Raw genomic sequence first — 24,189 nt, 5'->3', positions numbered from 1 at the left:
TGAAAAGAATAAGCACAACCCTGTCGGACCATGCGCCAGAGCACAGAACATATTTTCCTGTCCTTAAAATAGCAAAATTGGATTCGGACATGGTCTTAATGCTTTTGTTCCATGCACTTTAGACTTTATGCTTAGATTGATAAAATAGAGACCTTTAAGGGGCAGTTTCAAAGAGTTATAAAATAATTTTGTATGGTATTTTGAGCTGAAACGTCACATACACACCCCAGGGTCATCGGAGACTTATTTTAGATCTTGTAAAAAGGGGCATAATACTGTAGGTCCCGTAACATTGTTATTTCAGACTGGGTCTCTGCTTCATCAGTGTCTGGGTGATTGCCTGTCACTGTGGACCAGTAGTTGACATGTCCAAACACTACTTTATTTCCAATACGAGGCACAGAGAGACAACTCATTTGTATTTAAGGCACATACACAGAAACAACACTTTTTAATCTGACAAAACAACTGACATTTTCAACAGTTTAAAACAAAAACAATGTATATAAATAAAGATATGTAGAGTATTTAAAGCTGAAATTTCACAGACACATTCTGGGGACACCAAAAATAAAATAAGTGAATAATAGGTGCCCTTTAAATGATTAGTTCACTTCCAGAATAAAACGTTACAGATAATGTACTCACCTCCTGACAGTGTGCCACTGCAATAGACACATTTCATGGTTATTAAGGTTGATGAGTCGTCAATAAATGATGATCAATTAAGGGAATTTATAATATCAGGCATCACATACAGCATTACTCATATTGAGCAGTTCTATCACTTTAAACACTGGGTCGGTAATGTGCAATGCTTTAAAATGTGCAGTTTTATTCTGAAACAGGAAGACAATGGCCAGTTTCAGCATCTTGAATGGGGTGGGACATATCAAATACCAGAAGAGCATTTGATTGGTCAGCAGATGTGATGAGCATCTGAAGTTTGAGGTGTCATCAAATAATTTCTTGTTTCATTTTGCTGGAAATGGCAAATCCTAAAAAAGTATTTACATTTTTTTAAGAAAATGACCAATCATCATGCTAGGCAGGCGAGGCAGTGGTGCAGTAGGTAGTGCTGTCGCCTCACTGCAAGAAGGTCGCTGGTTCGAACCTCGGCTCAGTTGGGGTTTCTGTGTGGAGTTTGCATGTTTTCCCTGCCTTTGTGTGGGTTTCCTCCGGGTGCTCCAGTTTCCCCTACAGTCCAAAGACATGAGGTACAGGTGAATTGGGTAGGCTAAATTGTCCGTAGTGTATGAGTGTGTGTGTGAATGTGTGTGTGGATGTTTCCCAGAGATGGGTTGCGGCTGGAAGGGCATCCGCTGCGTAAAAACTTGGCACTGTACTAAAATGTTGTGTGTTGTAAATGTATCTGATCATGGGACATAACAGATACAACTATAGTGACTGTGATGACGAAAATTTATTTGGAAAAAAGAGACTGGAAAAGAAAGGCAGAATGGAGGATCTTTCAGAAATTGATGCAGCACCGCAAGTACCATCACCACCAATGACTATGGCAGAATCCTTAAGAACACCATCAAGATGCACAGTTACTTTACGTTCCAGTACCCCTAGGAACATTTACAGTCCTTGTTCCAGTGCAGTTGGAGATCAAGACAGAACTTATTGCAACTCGTCATGTCTTTGTAAGAATTCAAAACATCAGTAAATTTGTAAAGGCTTAATGCAGCTAGAAAGTAAAGATTAACTAGAGAACAACAGCAGTATCTATCCCACTGTTGACATATATGAGATGTTATACTAATTCATTATTTGTGTTTTTTAGCATTACTGACTGAACTTATAAAATCACAAGAGGTCATAAAGCAGCAACTGGACCTGATTCTCAAAAATCAGCAAAAACAAAGCAGTACTCTGCAGCGGGATGAAACTCCAGATGCAAGCACATTTGACCTTCCTTTGTCCAATTTATTTGATTTAGAAAAGCTTGAACATCAACTAAAGGAGCAGCCCGAACAAAGGAAGAAAGTGGTAAGTTCAAGCTCTTTTGTATTTCATAGATTTTTTTTTTTTATTTTAATTTATTTTTTGTTTGTTAGTTTATTTTACTTATTGGTAGGTTTTCCACTAAAGAAGCAGTGTGGCGTATCCTAGGAAAGCTTTTGGTCAACTCCTTGGCTAAACAAATGAACTGGAGTGGGGCAAACCAAAAAGTGGCTTTTCGTGCACTCACCCTAAGGACTGTTGTAGTCAGTAAGTTGATTTTAAATATACATTTCAATACATTTAGAGGCTGTTATTCATCTGTGCCAAAATACCTTTTATGCAGAATGTGTATTTAAATCATTAACCAGAGGAACAAAGAATCTTTATATAATGTGATTTTAAGCCCCATTTAGGTTGTACTTATGTGAGAGCAAACATGAATCTGTTTTTTTTTTTTCCATTAACATTTGTACTTGTTCACAACAAATCATCTGTTTATCTTTTAATCACAGATGCAGTGAGGACAAATGTCCATACCAATAGCGCCACTGATGAAGAGGTGGAGAAATACATCACAAGGTGGCTACAACTTGCTCCTGATAGGGTTGATGGAAGGAAGGAAAGAGAGCAGCTAATGTGTCAAATGTCTAAATCACTTTATTTTTTTAAATTATGTTATTTTATAACAACATTTTAAGTGTATTAAGATGTTCCCTGATACTTGGGCAATTTGTTTCTTTCACTTTCTCTCTATATATAGAGAAAGTATATTCATGCTATATACATATATATTAGCTATATATATTCATGCTATTTCTTTATATATACAAACATATATATATATATATATATATATATATATATATATATATATATATATATATATATATATATATATTATACTATATTTGCTATTTCTTAAACTGGTTTCTGTTCAGGTTTTTTATAAAAAAAAAATAGCTGTTTTAAGATGTCTTGTGCAATTTCATAGATTTTTACATGGGTATTTTAAGTTGTTTCCTTTTTTTAATTTTGTGCAGTTTCTAAGCTTTTTTTTACAGTCTATTTGGAAACTTTTGTGTTTGTGCAATTTCAGAATTTTTAAAAAATCTTCCTGTTTACTTAAATTTGTTTATAATGTGTCATTATTCTGCAGCTTCATTGTTATTGCTTTATTGAAATTTTTAATTCTTGAGTAGTACAACATGTATTCAATTTTATTATTATTTGTTTAATAATTGTTTAATCAATAAATGTTTTTTGTTATTTATTGTGTCCTTTGTTTGATTATTTGCAATGTAGGACATGTATGCTGTTTGCAATTTATTCAAAGGTTAAACGCTTATTTACTGTTATATCAACACAAATGGTCTATAAGTTGTGACTATATTGTTCTCTGGTGACTTAAACTGTATTTACACACACACACACACACATAAATAAATATAAATTAGAGACACAGCTTAGATACCGATTGAGGGACGTAAACAACAACAATGGTTCTCATTCTTTCCTGGATTACATTTTTAATTAGCTCCCAGGAATCCAAAAAGGTCCACATATTGATTTTATAATGGAAGTCGTTTTAACATTAAGATATGATTAAATTGCCATTGCTTATATACTTAAAAGATGGCGTTACAGGGACCCAAATCCTAACAGAATTATTATTATTATTATTATATTCTACAGTGCTTCACGGAAATCATGCACTGCACGTTTAATCAGGGTAATTGCATTTGGTGGCGCGGTGGCGTTGCTGTGGTTACTATAATCAGTGACGTTCTAAAAAAGAATGTGTTCGAAAAGCCGTCGATGACGTTGAGAAAGTGTGAGCTGCATTAAGTGTCTGACCATCGCTGACATTAGCGGTATGTAAAGATCTTTCTAAAAGTATCATTTTAAGTTGTTATATTTGGTTGTTTCTACGTGCTTTTGGTGACGGACAAAGATTTTACTATTTCTCTGTCTAGTTAGACTGTGGATTGTACTGAATGTTGGTTGGAATGTGAGATTGCCTTCTTAACTTATTTTGGCGACTTGTCAATTTTAGGCATTTGAATATATCTATTTTTCTAGTTTGTGTATTCTGTTGTCTTCTTTAGCAGCTTATTCATTATCGTCGAATGATTTTTGTTATGTTGTCAAGTTGGTAAACCGATAGATAAAACATTTTTGTTTGTTTGTATGCTTCATTTGTATATTGCTATTTAAAATTTGCAGATTGTTATTTGTTATATCATCAGATTAATTGATCTGTTATAATGTATTTGTATGCTGTCAGCTTTAACACATATTCCATATTACTGCTGTATTTATTTACTGTTTTATTTATTTGTAATTTATGTCGGCGGCCTGTTCAACATTTGTAGCTTTTGATTGTTATTTCTTTTATTTACAGCTTTACTAATTATTGTAACACATTTATTTATTATAAGTTCATAGATTGTCATCTAGTAGAGTATTTACTTATAGCTGCGAAATATTAGTTAGAACAGAATCAGACTGGAGACAATGGTAGATGAAACCTTCAAAGAATGGTGTTAAGTTTAATTAAGGACTTGACATCTTTTTTAATTGTATTTTGCAGATCAGAAGGGACCACATGGAGAAAAAAAAGGAAAATTACACACCACAGCAACGACTGGAAATGGAAAAACAGATGGACGGCTGCATCGATGGAAGTCCTTCCAGGATGAAAGGGGTGTTGTTAAGTATAGATAAGTGGTTCTCAAACCTTTTCACTTTAGAAAGAATTTGTCTCTCGAAGTACGACCTATGCCTATTGTAGCGAGGCAGAGGGAAAACACAAACACCGTAGATGAAGTTACAAACAATGCCCCGGAGGGTGCTTTTATTTACAAGTGATAATGGGGTGAATGAGTGCTCTTCTTAAGGGTGCGTGCTCAAGTGCTCCGGGGAGATGGTGAAGGCTGGTGAGAAGTATGGTGTTGGATCGGTCACGAGCTGGATTCGGCTGTGGGAGAGACAGAGAGAGACAAGCGTTAGCGCAGGGAGTCATGTGTAATGAAGCTCAACTCTTCCTGTGTGGGGCTGGCTTATATCTCTCCCTGGCTGATGAGGTCCAGCTGTGAGCGATCCGGGGTTGATGAATGATCCAGCTGGTGTGGATTTGTGCCCAGGGCGACGTGGTATTACTTGACTCGCTACATTCCCCCCCCTTAGCGTCGTCCTGGTCCTGGGTGTCCTGCGAAGAAAGAGCAGTGTATTGAGAGGGGGGGTAGAATGTTTTGACAGACCTGCCCATCCTGACCAGAGCCGTGAGAGTCCGTCTGCGTTTCCGTGGGAGGCCCCGGCTCGATGTTGGACGTCGAAGTTGAAATCCTGGAGCGACAGGAACCACCTGGTGACCCGAGCGTTGTTGTTCTTCGCTGTAGCCATCCATTGTAGCGGGGCGTGGTCGGTCACCAGAGTGAATTTCCTGCCAAGGAGACCTTAGCTCCAGGATTGCCCACTTGATCGCCAGGGCCTCCTTCTCCACCGTTGCGTAGCGGGTCTCTGCGGGGGTCAGCTTCCGACTCACGTACATTATGGGATGTTCTTCATCGCCGTGGACCTGGGAGAGGACCGCGCCCAGGCCCGAGTCGGAAGCATCCGTCTGTAGAATGAAGGGGCAGCCGAAGTCAGGTGCGTGCAGTACCGGTGAGGACGTGAGGGACTTCTTTAGGGCTCGGAACGCGTCGTCGGCTTCCTTGGTCCATCTTATCCTCTCCGGCTGCCCCTTTCTGGTCAGGTCTGTCAAAGGGCTGGCTATGGATGAGAAGTTAGGTATGAAACATCTATAGTAGCCCGCTAACCCCAGAAATGCACGTACCTGGGTCTTTGTGGTGGGTTGTGGAGTTTCCTGTAGTGCCTTGACCTTGTTTTGCTGTGGCTGTATGAGACCTCGTCCAATGTGGAACCCGAGGTATCTGGCTTCGGCTAGACCCAGGTGGCATTTCTTGGGATTAGCTGTGAGCCCAGCCCGTCGAAGATCTAAGAGCACCCTCCGTAACCGGGATAGGTGTTCTTCCCATGACTCTGAGTGGACGATGAGGTCGTCCAGGTAGGCTGCTGCATATGGCTGGTGGGGCCTCAGCAGGATGTCCATCATTCTTTGGAATGTGGCTGGGGCCCCGTGGAGCCCGAAGGGAAGAACCCGGTATTGCCAGTGCCCACCGGGTGTGGAGAAGGCGGTTTTCTCCTTGGCGTCTTCACTGAGTGGTAACTGCCAGTAGCCTTTGGTGAGGTCGATGGTGGAGATAAATCGGGCTCCACCCAGCCTATCCAGCAGCTCGTCCACCCGAGGCATGGGGTATCCGTCGAACTTGGAGATCTCATTGAGTTTCCTGAAGTCGTTGCAGAAACGGAGGGTGCCATCGGGTTTGGGGACCATCACTATTGGGCTGGACCACGGGCTACGGGATGGTTCGATGATGCCTAACCTTCTCATCTTCTGGATCTCCTTGTCGATAGCCAGCCTGCGAGCCTCTGGAACTCGATAAGGCCTTTGCCGGACGATGGTGCCAGGAGGAGTGATAATGTTGTGTTGGATGATGGAGGTTCGGCCCGGTTTCTCCGAGAACACATCCTTGAACTGACCAACCAAGGCTTGCAGCTCCGCCTTCTGGTTTGGTGAGAGTTGCTCACCTATGTGGACCACGGGAAGATTTTCTTCAGTGAAGGCAACGAGATGACCTGGAGCTGCAACCCACTTCTTCATAAGATTAATGTGGTACAGTTGTTCTTCCCGTCTTCGTCCCGGCTGACGGACTCGATAATTTACCGGCACTACCCTTTCTACCACCGTGTATGGTCCCTTCCAGGATGCGAGGAACTTCGACGTTGTGGTAGGTATGAGTATCATCACCTTGTCCCCTGGGTGGAACTCTCTGGGTTGGGTGGGCCGGTTATACAATCTCTGCTGGGCGCGCTGGGCTTCGGTCAGGTGTTGCTTGACGATGGGCATGATTTTGTCGATGCGTTCTCTCATGTCCCGTACGTGTTCAATCACCGACCGCTGGGGGGCTGGCTCCTGCTCCCAGGCTTGACGAGCCACATCCAATAGGCCTCGGGGTTGGCGGCCAAACAGCAGTTCGAAGGGGGTAAATCCTGTGGAGGCTTGGGGGACTTCCCTGATACCAAATAACACGTACGGGATCATGAGGTCCCAGTCGCGCCCGTCCTCTGCCACCACCCGTCGGAGCATCTGTTTCAGAGTCTTGTTGAATCGCTCGACAAGGCCGTCAGTCTGTGGATGGTACACTGAGGTTTTTAGTTGTTTTACCTTGAGGAGGTGACAGAGGTCTGCCATCAACCGGGACATGAAGGGGGTGCCCTGGTCGGTCAGTATCTCTGTTGGGATTCCCACTCGACTGCATAGCAGAAACAGCTCCTTCGCGATGGCCGATGACGTGGCTTTCCTCAGGGGAATCGCTTCAGGGTATCTGGTGGCATAATCGAGGATAACAAGGATGTGCTCATGTCCCCGGGCCGACTTCGGCAAAGGCCCTACCAAGTCCATACCAATTCGGGTGAAGGGCACATCGATGATCGGTAGTGGTATTAGAGGGCTGGGGGGTGGTCGTTGGGGAGACGTTCTCTGGCAGATGTCACATGCCTGGCAATACCTCTTTACTTCCCCGTCTAGCCCCGGCCAATGGAACCGATCGCGGATCCTTTTCACCGTGTTGGCCGCTCCCAGATGTCCAGCCATCGGGTGGGTATGTGCCAGTTCTAAGACCGTCTCCCTCTTGGTCCTCGGAACGACCAGTAGTGTCTTCTTTTCCCCCCGCCTCTCTGCGACACAGTACAGCAGACCATTTTCCACAATGAAATGTGGGAGGGGGTGAGGGCTGGGAAGTCGCTCATTACCGTCGATGATCCGTACTTGCGGCCAGCAGTGTTTGAGCGTTTCATCTTCCCTCTGTGCTCTGCCAAAATCGCCTCCTGCGGTTATCTGTTGAAACAGATCAAAGTATAAATTAGCCGATATTGATGACTCACCCCCTCTGTCGCTCTCGGTGGTCATCAGCGCTGGTTTGCGGTCCCGATGAGCCCGTGGCTTGTTCTTCTTCTTTGAACGAGCCGATGGAGCGTGGTGGTGAGTTAGGAGTTCGTCGAACCCCGGCCAGTCTCTGCCCAGTAGGAGGGGCACAGGAAGATCTGGAACAACCCCGACTTCGATGCGCCAGCTGCCTGGTTTCGCCGCGATGGTCACTCTTCGGGCGGGTACGTGGCGGGTATCACCGTGTACACACGTGATTGGAATAATGCTTTTACTTTCCTGGCGGTACTTCAACGTCTTCGGGTGAACCAGAGTGATGGCGCTTCCTGTGTCTAACGTGGCCGTTTGTGTTTTTCCCTCTAGGTGGACTTTATGGGTGGGAGCTTCGGGAGGGATGTTGCGGTGTACCGCGCACCCTGCTGTCCAGGCCGGGGTCGAGTGCGTCGTCGGCTCGGTGGGCATCGGCTCGTCCATCGGGCTGGGGACCGCTGGTCTGCTGTCTGGTCGCGCTGTGCCCTCCACCGGTCGCCAAGATGCACTTACCCTCCGGGGTGGCAGAGCCGCTCTCTCCCCGTTGTCTCTGGCGATGTGAGCTTCAGCCAGCTCGATCGCCTCCACCAGGGTGGCCAGTGACTCAGGATTTCGCATGCTGGTGAGTGTTCGCAAACGTCGGGGTAACGCTCGCATCATCTTCTCTATAATCACCTTCTCAGCGACCTGGACTGCCGAGGGATCTCCTCCCAATAACCATATTCTTCCCAGGCGAGAAAGTTGAGCTGCTTGAGTCCTCACAGGCTGTTTCTCGTCATACGACCACTGGGAAAACTGTTGGGCTGCGCTGATTGTGGATAGCCCCATTCTGGCTAATATCTCCTTTTTTAACGCTTTGTAGTCTTCATTTTTAGGTGTCTCTAGTGAAAAATATGCTCGTTGCGCTTCTCCTGTGAGAAACGGAGCCAACATTCTCGCCCAGTTTTCTTTCGGCCAGCCTTCTCTCTCGGCAATAACTTCAAACGTGTGTAAGTAAGCGTCAATATCATCCAGGTCGCTGAGTTTAGTGAGATGATGCTGTGCACTCACTTCGGGAGTCGGATGGTGTCTGGCCACCTGGCGGAGCTGTTGTTCCAGTCGATCCTGTCTGGCTGTAAGTTGCTCAGAGATGGAATTCTGCTTGCTGGAGATCTCCGCTAGGTGGAGCAGTACCTCTTCCAGAGACATGGCGACGTGATGTTGACAGCCGAGTAAGAGGAAGCGCGGAAGAGAGAGAGAGCGGATGCCTGTCTGTAACAAACACAAAGAAAAATTCAGCGGTTATTTTCTTCTTAATGGTGAGTGTTTCTTCTGAATTTTTCCCTCTGCAATGCCCGCATTCTCCACCAGTTGTAGCGAGGCAGAGGGAAAACACAAACACCGTAGATGAAGTTACAAACAATGCCCCGGAGGGTGCTTTTATTTACAAGTGATAATGGGGTGAATGAGTGCTCTTCTTAAGGGTGCGTGCTCAAGTGCTCCGGGGAGATGGTGAAGGCTGGTGAGAAGTATGGTGTTGGATCGGTCACGAGCTGGATTCGGCTGTGGGAGAGACAGAGAGAGACAAGCGTTAGCGCAGGGAGTCATGTGTAATGAAGCTCAACTCTTCCTGTGTGGGGCTGGCTTATATCTCTCCCTGGCTGATGAGGTCCAGCTGTGAGCGATCCGGGGTTGATGAATGATCCAGCTGGTGTGGATTTGTGCCCAGGGCGACGTGGTATTACTTGACTCGCTACACTATATAAAATGTGTTTAAATTAAGTTAATTAAAATCATTACCATTCGTTAAAAGTAAAAAAATAAATAAATGCTGTACTTAAAGGTAAAGTATTAGCATATAGGAGCCTATATTCATCAAAACCTGGAAATGTAGCTCGGGCCTCATAAATTTATGTCATCATATTCATATCATATACAAACCAAATTGCATGTACATATGATATATTTGAATGGGGGAGACCAGGGATAGTTGTGCTTCTATTATATTTCTCTACAGATCTTTAAGATCTTACTTTACAAGTGTCTGCTATTAAATTGCATATAAGTTAATTTTCAGCGCATACAGAAATCGTGAACCCTTTTTAGTTTCAAACAGGAGGAGTGAAATGTACAATTCAGCCCACAGTTTGGGTTATTTGGGTAATTTAACATTATAAAATAAGAATTAAGACCTAAAAAATGGATTTGAAAGCTTTTTATTCAGCATTGAGCTTTCAATATAATTTGTGTCTCTGTGTTTCAAAGCTGAATAAAATGTGCATCAGATTCAACAATTGAACACTATTTGTGTTTGCAGCCTTCATGAGCCCACAGAGTTCAAACACTGAGCTCAAACTACTTTTGACTTTCTCTTTAAAGAGCTATAGGAATACTGAAATTAAATCATATAAAGACATTTTTTAATCTGCTTGGGGTTGGTGGAAACATTTCACCGACGTTACCAGCAAGTTATTAGCTTTTATTCTTACAACTGACCCAGTGTTATGTGGCCATGAATCTGTTCTCCCACAGCAAACAGCTAAAACATTATCACCAACAATGTGGATTAAATATATCCACACACAGATTACACGGGTTTAACTACAAATCAGGCATTGATATCTTAAAAATAATTCAAGTAAAAAATATTACTTTGCTGAAACGTAGTGTTTCCTCTCTAATATCTGCTGTGTCTGCTACAGAACCTGGTCAGTCATCCACGGCCAGAAGGGTTAGGAAGTGCGAGATTGATTTGTGACTATTTCCTTGTTTCTCCCCCGTGAAATCTAAACATTAACCTGTATTTTTAATATATGATTTAAAATTACATATTTCAATTAGAGATTAGATCTGCTTACAGTGCTTCATTTACAGTATGTGTTTTAGAAAACTGAGTGATTATTAGGGATGCACCGATACCACTTTTTTATAAAACGATATGAGTATTTTAATTTATGTTCTAGCCGATACCGAGAACTGATACCAATACTTCATAGATTTGGTTTCGATGAAGTTTATTTATTTATTTATTCATTTAGTTTTTGCTTGTTGCAAGGATAACCACAAACATCTTTAAGAGAAGGCTTTTCCAAGCCAAAAATATACACACATTGTTGATAAACCTGCAAATCCAGACCTTATCTATTAAAGATTAACTGTGGACATTTAAATGATGAGTTATCCTTGCGCTGACATCCCTCCACGACTTCACACATTACATAAAGTGTGTGCAGTGTACGTTAACTTTTGAAGTCACTCTCTTACACTGCATATTCGGGAAGCATAAAACCCTGTTATGGGCGATTTTTTCATATTTACGAGTCCTGCCGTTAATCCGCAGGTCAGGTATAAAGTAGGCTATACTTGATGCTATACTTTAAGTTTAACTATAGGTGGGTCACGGCTAGATAAGATCAATAGCCATAATTACTCAAAGCATACTCTCATTTTAAAAATCATGCGACCATCATCTCACAATGTTTAATAATAATCTTATTTTTATTAAAACGAGTGATTTAGCAATGCCGCGCCACTGACAAGCCAACTGCAGATCAAACAAAGCAACTATCGCGGCAACCTTTTTCTGAATTTCAGCTGTTCTTTTTTGCATTTGATTATTATTCGTTCAATGTTAAAAAAATCAGTAATGAATAGAGTGTATCCTGCGTTTGTGCGTTTTATCACTGAAGCTGCCCTTTTTCAAAACTAAAAGTTGCTTTGTCTCTCTGGCAATATTTCAGCTTTAATCTAATGAAAAGTTAATTTAGATGAGCCAATATTCAAAAATTGCAGTAAAGTAACTGTGACGTGCGGCCACACATCGAATCTGAGGTCTGTTCTCATCTCTCTCTCTCGCTGTCATCCAGACATTGATACGTAGACACCACACAAGTCATGTCGCAAAACTGAGGCTGGTACCAGCTGACAGGTAGAATAGCTGAAGCCTTTGCGAAATCTGTCAAATACAGCACTGAAATGAACAGGCATAAATGTCTTTGACCCAAAAAGTCTATCAGTAGGATATCTGTAAAAACGCAATCAGAGCCAATGTTATGTAGAAATTGTGTAGCCTAATAATTATATTAATTTTAATAAAAAAGAAAATCAAAATAAATAATTTATTGCATTTTTCGTTTGCTAAAAAATATACAAAGGGTGGGTAGTTTGTATTAATGTGTTGTAATATTAATTAAATGTGTTTAGCCTATTTAAGCTTAACGGTTATATACACTGCCAATAGGCAAGCCATTCAAAAAATATTATTTTATTGTGTACTGGGTTAGAATTAGGGATGCTCAAAATAATCGATTAACCGTTAACCGAAAGGGTGCGTTTGTGACCGATTAATGCTATCAGTTAAACGATTAAAATTATTATTTTATATATTTTTAGTTTGGCTGCATAAGCGGCCGATTGAATGCGCCTTTGTGTTAAGAGGGGCATCTTTTGCACGCGGCTCATCCCAGAGCAGCAGTTTGTGTTGTCAAGACAACTACAGAGAACTTTTAAAGAGCTTGGTTTCCGCTACATTCATTCTTCCATGGCGGGGACCAAAATGCATCCCGCCACGGCTACATTACCCATTCAAAACATTCAGTTATTGTTGTTGTTGTTTTTAATAGCGGATTATAATCGCAACAAAACGTATTAAAAGGTAAGTGGATTATAACAGCGCAAACTTTTTTGTAACCATATAGTGCTGTGCGCTATTGTTTAATCCTTTGGGGTTACGTGCTGACTGACTGAATGACTGACAGGTGCGCGATGCGTGAGGCCAGCAAACACGCAGAAGCTTTCAGTTAAGATGAACAGTTTCTATAGTTATACTTTATTTATAGATAAAGTATGACTCTACATATAATCACTCTATCTTGCTGGCGTTTATGGCCGTTTCGCTTTACTTCAGGACGCATTAACACCGCTCTGAAGGTCTAATCGCTGTTTTAAGTTATCCAGAGCTGTATGAATGTACAAATCTTGAATATCATAATATTATTAAATATTACAATTTTATCAACATAGACAGCAACACTTTTGCACAATTGATACCCAGCTGATTCAGTCGTTTCATAAGAGGACCGCGCTTCTTCTCTTCTTTTTTCCTTGTCAACATTAAGGCAGTGAGATGCGCCTCGCGTTTTTGGAATGAAAAAAGCACGTTAGCTGTGCTTGGCCACTTGTTCAACTGCAAGACATACTTAACTTGCGAGACGATAATGTATAACCCGTGCCTACAGACACATTTGCCAAAGAAGCAAAATGGAAGAAGAATATTGCTTCAAACAGACGTGTTGATGCCAAAAAAAGCGCTGATGTTGACCTGGATCTGCATCATAAACGCAACAAATAGGCTTTACCTTTTATTTTACAGCATATAAAGCATGTATGCACATTAATGCAATATCATATTTAAACAAAAAACTGTTTACAAAATGTCAACATATGCGCGCGTTGTTGTTGTCTTTTCATCACGCAGCGCGCGCACTTGAGCCGCGATGGAGAGAAAGGAAACCATAGCAAGACATAATCTTTAAAATAATGATTTCTATTAAAAATGTAAAAAGGTTTTGTGATTATAATAATAACAGCGGGGCATTAACTAAATGCATATTTTCCGTGGAGCGAGCAATTTGAGGAAGTCAGCTATTTTATTTGACGGAAGACAAACATATGATTGGAAAAAAATCAGTCAGTGTTTTCGATTTGTAATATAAATTACTTATTTAAGTGCAAAATAATTTAGGGCAGTCCTATTTATTTTATTCATTTTATTTAGATTATTCTGTTCTTCTGTGCTAAACACTGCAGGTACGTGAAAATGCTCTGTTGTATTGTTCTATTATTAATATGCTAGCATATAAAAATAAATCAGTATTTTATGCAATATTTAAAGTGTCAGACACAAAATAGACATGTCAATTTGTTTAATATAAAATTAATAGTAATCTGACCAGTTAACCGTTAATAACCGATTATTGAGCGGCAATTGTCGGTTAGCAAAATTAACCGAAATGAGCATCCCTAGTTAGAATGTATATTTTACATGAAAAACTATATGTAGCATGTCTCGCTGTCATTTAAAACATGCAATTCATTACACACCAGAGCTGTAGGCCTACACTTACAGGGCGTTGTTGGTCAATAGTCATACTGCGCACCACGTTATTGAGCTCAAATATCTCTGAGGGAGATTATGTGACCCGATAGCCATTATTAACTTGAGAGATTTTAAAAATAAAAGGCCTTTTAAAAAAAGGAACAACACACAAATCGGCAACAAGTAAAACTGGTCCCTTGGAGTTCAGCACTTGTCATCTTGCCAGTGTATGCTGCGTGGTGTGTATAGCGCCCTTATGCAGCGCATGTCAACTGCCACTGGTGAGAGAGAGCGTGCCCGTGAGAGCTCAGTGCAAGTATCGATATAATCACAAGCAAAATCATATCATTATAAATATTCTATTAACAATACTTATCAAAATATTTATACACTTACATGGTATTTATTGAGATTGTGTGATCTGTATAGGCTGTCTGATCTTTACAGAAGCTGTAAACTGAGACGGGCGCAGTGACGGCAGTAATGTTCAGCTCTGATGAGGTGCTTTTATTTACCCTGTAGTCTTTAGATTTTTTACATAATGTTCCATTACTTAAAATTTCTTTCGTTTTTTTATTTATAGTTTATATTAACATGAGTGCTAGCTTGTTTTGCTGTGATCATTATGCAAGGATCATATTTCATGTTCGGTTTATTCTTCAGTAGCCGATAGATTCATTAATAATGTATTTTTAAAAGGATTGTTTATAAGGACTAAGCTATAAATATATAATACATTAGGCTAATTATTAAGACAATGGTCAGGTAGGATAACAAATCACATCCATGTAGTAAATTACTGTTGAGTGGGATCTGTGCGTGGTATCTGCCTTTTTATGTACGATATGAGTATGAGTATTTTAAGTGTCGCCCCGATACTGGTATTGGAATCGGTGCATCCCTAGTGATTATAAATACACTGTTTGACCAATTCATGCGTGATGTATCAATTCATAGATTCAGCATTTCCATAATTTGGTGGAAGTGAGATCATATCTTAAGTAAAACATAGGGCCCTATCATACACCCGGCGCAATGCAGCGCAAGGCGCGGCGCAAATGTTATTTGCTAGTTTCACCTTGACGCAAGTGTTGTTTTGCTGTTTTGCACCACGTTGTTTAAATAGCAAATGCATTTGCACTTATATGTGCGCCCATAGGCGTTCTGGTCTGAATAGGAAAGTGTTCTGAGGCGCACTGCTGGCACGTTGCTATTTTGAGAAACTATAATAGATTTTTCATTAGACCAAAACAAACCCGGTCTAAACTCCAGCGCAGAGTTGCGCCTCGCTTACAGACTGCTTAATAGCCTACACACAAGATGTAGAGCAATACGCAAATATCTTTACATATGAAAAAATTTAAATATTAAGGATATATATAGGATATAATAAGAATATAAATATAGGAAATAAGTATAAAGGATTAAAATATTACAAATCATGTTATTTTCTAGCATAAATAAATATGAAAAATCACTGCTTTTATTTCTTCTTCATCTCGGGAGACTTTTTCAGTTCATTTATAAAAATTTGCTTTTGTATAATGTTATTATTATTAGCAGTATTATTTATTATCTCCATATTTATATTTGTTTTATTAAAAACAAGCTTAGATTTGCCCACCTGCAGGTTTTAGACCATATGGGGCACAGCATGTGTATTAGGATATAACTCAGGTTTTTAAGCACACTTTGTTGTTATTGTTCATTTATTCGTTTGCTGGAAATTAGAACTGAATTTAGAAATAGTTTTGAAACGAATATTTGCGCTTAACAAACAAAATTAATTTTTATAGGCTAATTAATGTGTGTGCGTAAAGGTTTCCCTATCTAAGAGCGAAAGTGAAAGTAGATCGATTATCTCTCATTCTCACGCAGTAAATGCTCTGTTTAACAGTTTTCTGTTAAAAAAAACTTTTAACTGTTTGCTTGTAAAATGCTGAGTTTTTCCACTTAGACTTACTTTACATCCTGTAAATAGCGAATGCGTTTATGGCGCGACGCAGCTGGCTCTTAAAGGGAATGGGAGATGAGACTCTGATTGGTTTATTCTTAAAACACATCTATAACTCAATAAGAAAATAAACTCAAACCTTTTAGACCATGCGCCACGGCGCAAAGCAGATTTTTCTGTCCTTAAATTAGCAAAGATGCATTCTGACACACCCTGAAAGCGTTTGCGCCCTGGGTTTTGCGCTCTGCGCATGGACTGTCAAAATAGAGCCCATAGAGTTTGTGTAAACTGTGCAACTGACCACCGTTTTCAGGCCGACTCGGGTAAGGTTCCGCACCATTTGAATCACATCCAGATTAATTTAAATCTGAGGCAACAAACTAAATCGAAAGCCACACCGCTAAACTATTTACATAACAAATGACTTCAGGCTATAAATCATAAATGGATTTTTTTACACAACTACTAACACATGTTAACACATTAGTGATAATTATTTTACCAATAATTCTCCTGAGTTTGCACTGAAGTAACTGAAATGCCAACAGGACTTGTCTGTAAAAGCACCTCTCTAACATGTATCTGCTTAAGCCCTCCACAGTTTTTTTTTAGATTCTTAGCATCTGATGACATGATGCACTAAACATACTAATCATAACAGTGTGATCGTACAGAACAGGGAACAGCCAATGCTGATCACATCTGTTATCGTTTGCATCAAAGGGTAAAAGGGCGTTCATATATTTTTAATTATTATTCAGTGATTTCTCTGCATACCACTAGAAGGAAACCCGCGTACAACACTTTGAGAACCACTGGTATAGATGGGTGGTTAGGCCTTGTCTGTGTCAGGTTTTTCCTTTTTTCAGGTATTGGAGAGCAGGCAAAAGAGGGAGACTCACAAGAGCATCGGTGGAGATTTCTCTAAAAAATGCTGGAGAACAGCAGTTGGGGTTTTGTTGGGGCTGTCTTTGTTTATTTGCAGATTGGAGTGGAGCAGAAGAAGAAGAACAGTGGAGATATACTTGAAGACCTGGAGCTCATGAAGCAGGTAGTGCTGCTTGAACAGACTAAACAATGGAGTTAGTTTCAAAAGAAATGTATTAAGATTAGTTAAAGACCTGATATCTTTCTCTTTGACAGGTTGGCATGGAGCATGTGAAGGAACAGGGAAACACACTGTAATGACAAGTGCATCGTAATAAATTAGGTACAGCCTTAAACTTTAAGTTGAGTCAACTGAACTTTATAAAACATTTTAAACTTATACAATTACATTTTTACAGAGTAAGTGTCACAGAAGGGACGACATTCAGTTCAGTAATATAACAGGACGTCAGGTGAGTATAAGCAGGTGAGTTTATTGATGCAGATAATAAGTCCATTAACCTGAATTGGATATTTGATTATGCAGGCTTGGAGACTGGAGACGGATACCACAGACAGCAAACAGGATGAAGACTAAACGAGGAACCAGGAGACACCTCACTAGGAGAGACACTGGAACTCACAGGAGATGTGCTTGTGGTGCTTCAGTGAGTGGAAAACCTGGTCTTAATGGGGCAGTAAGTGGTTGTCAGATATTTCCTTCAGATAGACAGAAATAGATACAATATTTTTGTTTGTATGCTTCATTTGTATATCGCTATCTAACTTAACATTTGCAGATTGTTATTTGTTATATGATCGGATAAATTGATCTGTTCTAATTTATTTGTATGCTGTCAGAGTTACCACATTGAATATTACTGCACGTCTGTTGTCAGATAGATTGTCTGGCTGTTGTATTATTTATTAGTAATTTATGCTGTTGGCCTGTTCAACATTTGTAGCTTTTGATTGTTTTTTGTTTTATTTACAGTTTTACTAATTATTGTTGCACATTTATCTCTTCTAAGTTTATAGATTGTCATCTAGTAGAGTATTTACTTATAGGTGTGAAATATTATTTGTTAGTTTTAGAACAGAACCAGACTGGAGACAATGGTAGATGAAACTTCCAAAGAATGGTATTAGATTAATGAATGACTTGACATCTTTCTATTGTATTTTACAGATCAGATGGCACCACATGGAGAAAAGAAGGAATCACACACCTCAGCAATGACTGGATGGTCAGGAATTTAATTTTTTTTTAATTAGGTGGACGTGTGAATCGATGGACGTCCTTCCAAGATGAAGGAGTGCTGGTTGTTGTAGATAGTAATTAGGCCTTGTCTTTGTCAGGTTTTTCTTTTTCAGGTAATGGAGAGAGAGCAGGCAGAAGAGGGAGACTCACAAGAGCATCAGTGGAGCTATCAGGAGCTTAAGTTTGATTACTTTATTTTGGATTAAGAAAGCAAAATTCTCCAACAAGAGTGATTATGCTGCTTCCTGATGGTGAAAGTGATTATACTCATGGCAAGTATTATTTGACAGTTTGGTCATTTGTTTCACTAAGGGCCTACTCACACTATGCCATCCGTACCATGCCCAGGCCCGTTTCCCGGATCGTTTGAGAAGTGTGAGTGCGCTGAATCAGGCTCAAGCACGGTTCACTTGGCCGGCCCTGGCCCGGTTGGAAGAGGTGGGTCTGAGTGCGGTTCACTTGGGCCCGAAACTGAAAGCGACACGTGACTTTTAAGGGACTGTTTCATATGGATTTATTAATCATTCTTACTGTTCATTGAACGCAAACTGCCGTAGTTTATTAAATACGCAAACTTCTCAATGCACGACAGCTGAATTTGCGGTTAGTAAATAACCGATTGTGTTCTATTTGGGACACTACATTCATATACTATGCTGTTGAGTGTGTAAGTGCATAAGTACATAGTGTATAAGTTCATAGTGTATAGCGTGCCATTTGGGACGCAGCTTTTGTCATTTGTAGGTTGGAGTGGAGCAGAAGTAGAAGAGTCACAGGAACAGTGGAAATATACTTGAAAATCTGGGGCTCAGGAAACAGGTAGAACTGCTTGAACAGACTAAACAATGGAGTTTGTTTCCAAAGAAATATATTGAGATTAAAGACCTGATATCTTTCTCTTTGACAGGTTGGCATGGAGCATGTGGAGAAACAGCGAACCACACATCAGTATTGACAAGTACATTGTAATAAATTAGGTACAGACTTACATTTTTAGTTGAATCAAATTAACTTAATAAAACATTTTTAAATTATATACTTTAATTTGTAAAGACTAAGTGATGATTGGGTATTTCCTTCAGATACAGTAAATAGTTAGATAGATGTCTTGTCTGCCGCAGGTGTTTCTTTTTCAGGTAATGGACACACAACAAACAGAAGAAGGAGACTCACAAGAGCATCAGTGGAGATTTATCTGAAGAACGCTGGAGAGCAGCTTGTGCATTGCTGGAGTTCAGCAAGCATGTAGAGCTCTGTTAGTCGTGTCTTTGTCTTTTACAGACTGGAGTGGAGCATGTGGAGACCAATAGGAATCACACACCTCAGTGGTGACTGGACACTGATGGTCAAGAATATCCTTTTAATGCAGAAGTATGGGTGCATGGATAGATGTCCTTCCAAGTGGAAGGGGGTGGTGGTGGGCATAGATTGTTAAATAGATGTTTTGTCTGTGGCTGTTATTTACATTGTAGATAATGAATTCTCAACAGGCGGAAGAGAGACACTCACAAGAGCATAAGTATTATAAATAATTTTTGATACATTTTGAAATATAAGTTGTATGTACATATGATATATTTGTATGGGGGAGACCGGGGATAGTTGTACTTCTATTATATTTCTCTATATATCTTTGAGATCTTGAGTTACAAGTGTCTGCTATTAAATGGCCAAATAAGTAATTTTTGCAGCGTAAACAGTAAATATGAACACTTTTTAGTTTCAGGGCGTACTCACACTATGCTATCAGTACCGTGCCCAGGCCCATATCGTTTGAGAAGTGTGAGTGCTCCGAATCTGGCTCAGGTGCGGTTCACTTGGCCGGCCCTTGCCTGGTTGAAAGAGGTGTGCCAGCGCGCGATTCACTTGGGCTGGAAACTGAAGACGAGACGTGACATTTAAGGAACTGTTTTGTATGGATTTATTAATCATTCATACTGTTCAATGAATGCAAACTGTCGTAGATTATTAAAGACGCAAACACCTCACTGCATGACAGCTGCACCTGTAGCAAACCTCTTAATTCCTGCAGCGCGATGACTTTATAATTGTTTATGAGCGTCAAAAGTGGCTGATCTGTTCAGTGAAATAATTAACTGCGTGTCACCCCTTCCACCCCTACCTCTCCAGCTTTCCCTTCATAGGGTGGCACGGTGGCCCAGTGGGTAGCAATGCAGCCTCACAGCAAGAGCGTCACCGGTTCTAGTCCTTTAACAGGCTGACTGTCATTTCTGTGCATAGTTTGCATGTTCTTCCCGTGCTCGCATGGGTTTTCCCTGGGTTCTCCGGTTTCCTCCCACATTCCAAAAACATGTACTACAAGTGAATTGATCAATCTAAATTTAGCACTACAGTCAAACTCTCATTCAGCAGCATATCTCTTCATAGCATTTATTTTAGTCATCAGCTCATATCATGGGGGGAGTTGTCGAGATCTACCTGAGGCAAACGGGAGGGAGCCCAGGGCTCAAGGACCTTTTGAGCTCAGGTCTCTCTCCCGGGACAGCATGCTAAACTTGCTTATAATCAGTCATCAGCTAAGTGTGAACTCTTGAAAACGATATAACTAAAGAAATTTCCACTGTGCTGAGTGAGAGCGCTTCTTACTGAACTGTGCATCATTGATGACGTAAGCATGCTCAGTCCCAAATGCGATGTGAGTGTGGGCCGTCAGGTGAGACGGGAGGGGGGACAAATGTGCTTCGGCCCGGTTCAAGGCAACTGTACATAGTGTGAGTAAGCCCTCAAACAGGAGGAGTGAAATGTTACAATTCAGCCCACAGTCGGGGTTAGTTGTAACATCATAAAATGAGAATTATGACATAAAAATGGATTTGAAAGCGTTTTATTCAGCATTGAGCTTTCAGTATAGTTTGTGTGTCTCTGTGTTACAAAGCTGAATGAAATGTGCAAATGTGCATCAGCTTCAACAATTGAACACTATTTGTGTTTGCAGGCTTCATGAGCCCACAGAGGTCAAACACTGAACTCAAACTACTTTTGACTTTCTCTTTTATAAGCTATAGCAATACTGAAATTAAATCATATAAATACAGTTTTAAATCTGCTTGGGGTTGGTGGTAACATTTCACTAATGTGACTAGCAAGTTACTAGCTTTTGTTGTTTCAACTGACCTAGCATTATGTGGCCATGAATCTGTTCTCCTACAGCTAACAGCTAAAACATTATCACCAACAATGTGGATTAAGTATATCCACAATCAGACACACAGATTGCATGGGTTTAACTACAAATCAGGGAATGATATCTTAAAAATAATTAATTAGCTAATCTTAGCTGAAGTGTAGTTTTTCTGTCTAATATCTGCTGTGTCTGTCACAGGACTTTTTCATATGTGGTATGAGGACTAAAATGAGCATGTGTGAAGTGAATCAGCTGATTTGTAACTAGTTCCTTGTTGTAGAGATTGTAAGTGTTACAACTATCCCCGGTCTCTCTCTTCAAATCTAAGGGCTTTTTTTTGACGGTCCATGCGCAGAGCGCAAATTGCAGGGCGCAAACGCTTTCAGGACGTGTCAGAACGCATTTTTGCTAATTTAAAGACGAGAAAATCCGCTTTGCGCCATGGCGCATGGTCTAAAAGGGTTGAGTTTATTTTCTTAATGAGTTATTGGTGTGTTTTGAGAATAAACCAATCAGAGTCTCATCTCCCATTCCCTTTAACAGCCAGCCGCGTCGCGCCATAAGCGCATTCGCTATTTACAGGACGTATAGTAAGTCTAAGTGGAAAAACTGAGCATTTCACTAGCAAACAGTTAACAGTTTTTTTTTACAGAAAACTGTTAAACAGAGCATCTACTGCATGAGAATGAGTGAGAATCGATCTACTTTCACTTTCGCTCTTGGATAGGGAAATCTTTACGCACAGACATCAATTAGTCTATAAATAATTAATTGCATTTGTTAAGCGCAAATTTTCGTTTCAAAACTATTTCTAAATTCAGTTCTAATTTCCAGCAAACGAATAAATGAACAATAATAACGAAGTGTGGTCAAAAACCTGAGTTATATCCTAATACACATGCTGTGCCCCATATGGTCTAAAACCTGACAGGTGGGCAAATCTAAGCTTGTATTTCATAAAACAAATATAAATATGGAGATAATAAATAATACTGCTAATAATAATAACATTATACAAAAGCAAATTGTTATGAATGAACTGAAAAAGCCCTCTGAGATGAAGAAGACATAAAAGCAGTGATTTTTCATATTCATGTAGGCTAGAAAATAATATGTTTTGTAATATTTTAATCCTTTATATTTATATCCTATATCTATTCTTATTATATTCTATATCCCTAATATTTAATTTTTTTCATATGTAAAGATTTGCCTATTGCTCTCTTGTGCGTATTAAGCAGTGTGTAAGCGAGGTGCAACTCTGCGCTGGAGTTTAGACCAGGTTTGATTTGGTCTAATTAAAAATCTATTTTTGTTTCGCAAAATAGCAACGCGCCAGCAATGCGCCTGAGAACGCCTTCCTTTTTAGACCAGAACGCCTATGGAAGCACATATGAGCGCAAATGCATTTGCTATTTAAACAGCGTAGCGCAACGCCTCAAAACCACTCTTGCGCCAAGCTGAAACTAGCAAAAGACTATTGCACCGCGCCTTGCACCACATTGCGCCGGGTGTATGATAGGGCCCTAAACATTAACTTGTATTTGAAATATAACGTTCACAATTACAATTTAAATTAGAGATTAGATCTGCTTACAGCGCGTCATTTACAGTATGTGTTTCAGAAAAGTGAGTGATTATAAATACCCTGAAGAAAATTCATAAGTGATTTATCAATTCATACATGCAGCATTTCCATGATTTGGTGGAATTGAGATCATATCATAAGTAAACCGCGGAGTTTGTGTAAACTGTGCATCCGACCACCGTTTTTCAGGTCGACTTGGGTAAGGTTTGCAGGTGCTCCGTCTGTGCACAAACTTCCATTTTGTGTTTTTTCAAGGTTCAAACATGGTAAAATTGGCTTTAATCTGTTCTGCGACCTGCACCATTTAACAAACCAAATCAAAAGCCACACCGCTAGGCTATTTACAAAACAAATATATATCGAAATATGTATCGGCTATACATCGAAAACACACATTATTTTACACAACTATGAACACGTTAACACGTTTGTGATAATTATTTCACCAATGATGCAGCTTGTAGAAACTCCTGAGTTTGCAGTAACTGAAAAGCACTTCACTAGTGCGTATCTGCTCGAGAGCTCCACAGTTTTTTTCAATCTTAGCATCTGATGACATGATGCACTAAACATACTAATAATAACAGTGTGATCATACAGTACAGGGAACAGCAAATGCTGATCACATCGGTGTTATCACACGCATCAAAGGGTAAAAGGGCGTTCATATATTTTTAATTATTATTCTGTGATTCCTCCGTGCACCACTAGAAGAAAGCCTGCGTACCACACTTTGAGAACCACTGGTATAGATAGATAGTTAGGCCTTTTCTGTGTCAGGTTTTTCCTTTTTCAGCTAATGGAGAGCAGGCAGAAGAGGGAGACTCAAAAGAGCATCGGTGGACATTTATCTAGAAAATGCTGGAGAACAGCAGGTAGGGCTCTGTCAGTACTGTCTATGGGTGTGTTCCAAATCACATACTTGTACACTATTCTATGCCATTTTGTAGTGTAAATGGTGTAAGTAGTGTGTGCACTAAAATATTCTCCTTTTTTCTACTTTTTTGCCTTTATTAGATAGGACAGTAATGGGACAGGAAACGAAGTGGGAGAGAGAGAAGGGGGTAGGGTTGGGAAATGTCTTCGAGCTGGGATTTGAACTCGGGAAGCCCTATTGTGCTACTGCACCATATGTCAGCGCATTGACCACAAGGCTATTGCGCTGACAATATTCTTTTATTTTAAAAAGATTAAGTTCACTTTAAATTCACGGATGATGCTCTTATTTAACCGTTTAAAAAGAAGTGTGGACTGTGCACTTGGGGCTGTCTTTGTTTGTTTGCTGATTGGAGTGGAGCAGATGGAGACTCA

General features: G+C 40.3%; 1 protein-coding gene and 2 long non-coding RNA genes across 4 annotated transcripts in view; 2 read left to right on the top strand and 1 right to left on the bottom strand.

The window, feature by feature from the left end:
- Window positions 1–24,189, bottom strand: part of LOC147843474 (uncharacterized) — a 388,615-nt gene that overhangs the window by 263,320 nt on the left and 101,106 nt on the right. The window lies entirely within an intron of this gene.
- On the top strand, window positions 3,744–4,664 carry LOC147836303 (uncharacterized). The gene is made up of 2 exons (XR_015493572.1): window positions 3,744–3,821; window positions 4,541–4,664. It is a non-coding gene; the product is annotated as an uncharacterized LOC147836303 (long non-coding RNA).
- LOC137495874 (uncharacterized) lies at window positions 14,573–23,004 on the top strand. 2 transcript variants are annotated; one of them, XR_015493511.1, is made up of 9 exons: window positions 14,573–17,068; window positions 17,161–17,227; window positions 17,304–17,357; window positions 17,432–17,582; window positions 18,074–18,131; window positions 18,244–18,417; window positions 18,874–18,964; window positions 19,053–19,122; window positions 19,267–23,004. It is a non-coding gene; the product is annotated as an uncharacterized LOC137495874 (long non-coding RNA). The 2 variants fall into 2 exon arrangements; XR_015493510.1 differs by lacking the exon at window positions 19,267–23,004 and having other exon boundaries at window positions 19,053–19,189.

Source organism: Danio rerio, chromosome 6, assembly GCF_052040795.2.
Source record: "Danio rerio strain M-AB ecotype USA chromosome 6, GRCz13ab, whole genome shotgun sequence".
NCBI lineage: Eukaryota > Metazoa > Chordata > Actinopteri > Cypriniformes > Danionidae > Danio > Danio rerio.
This window is presented reverse-complemented; position numbering and strand designations above follow the sequence as displayed.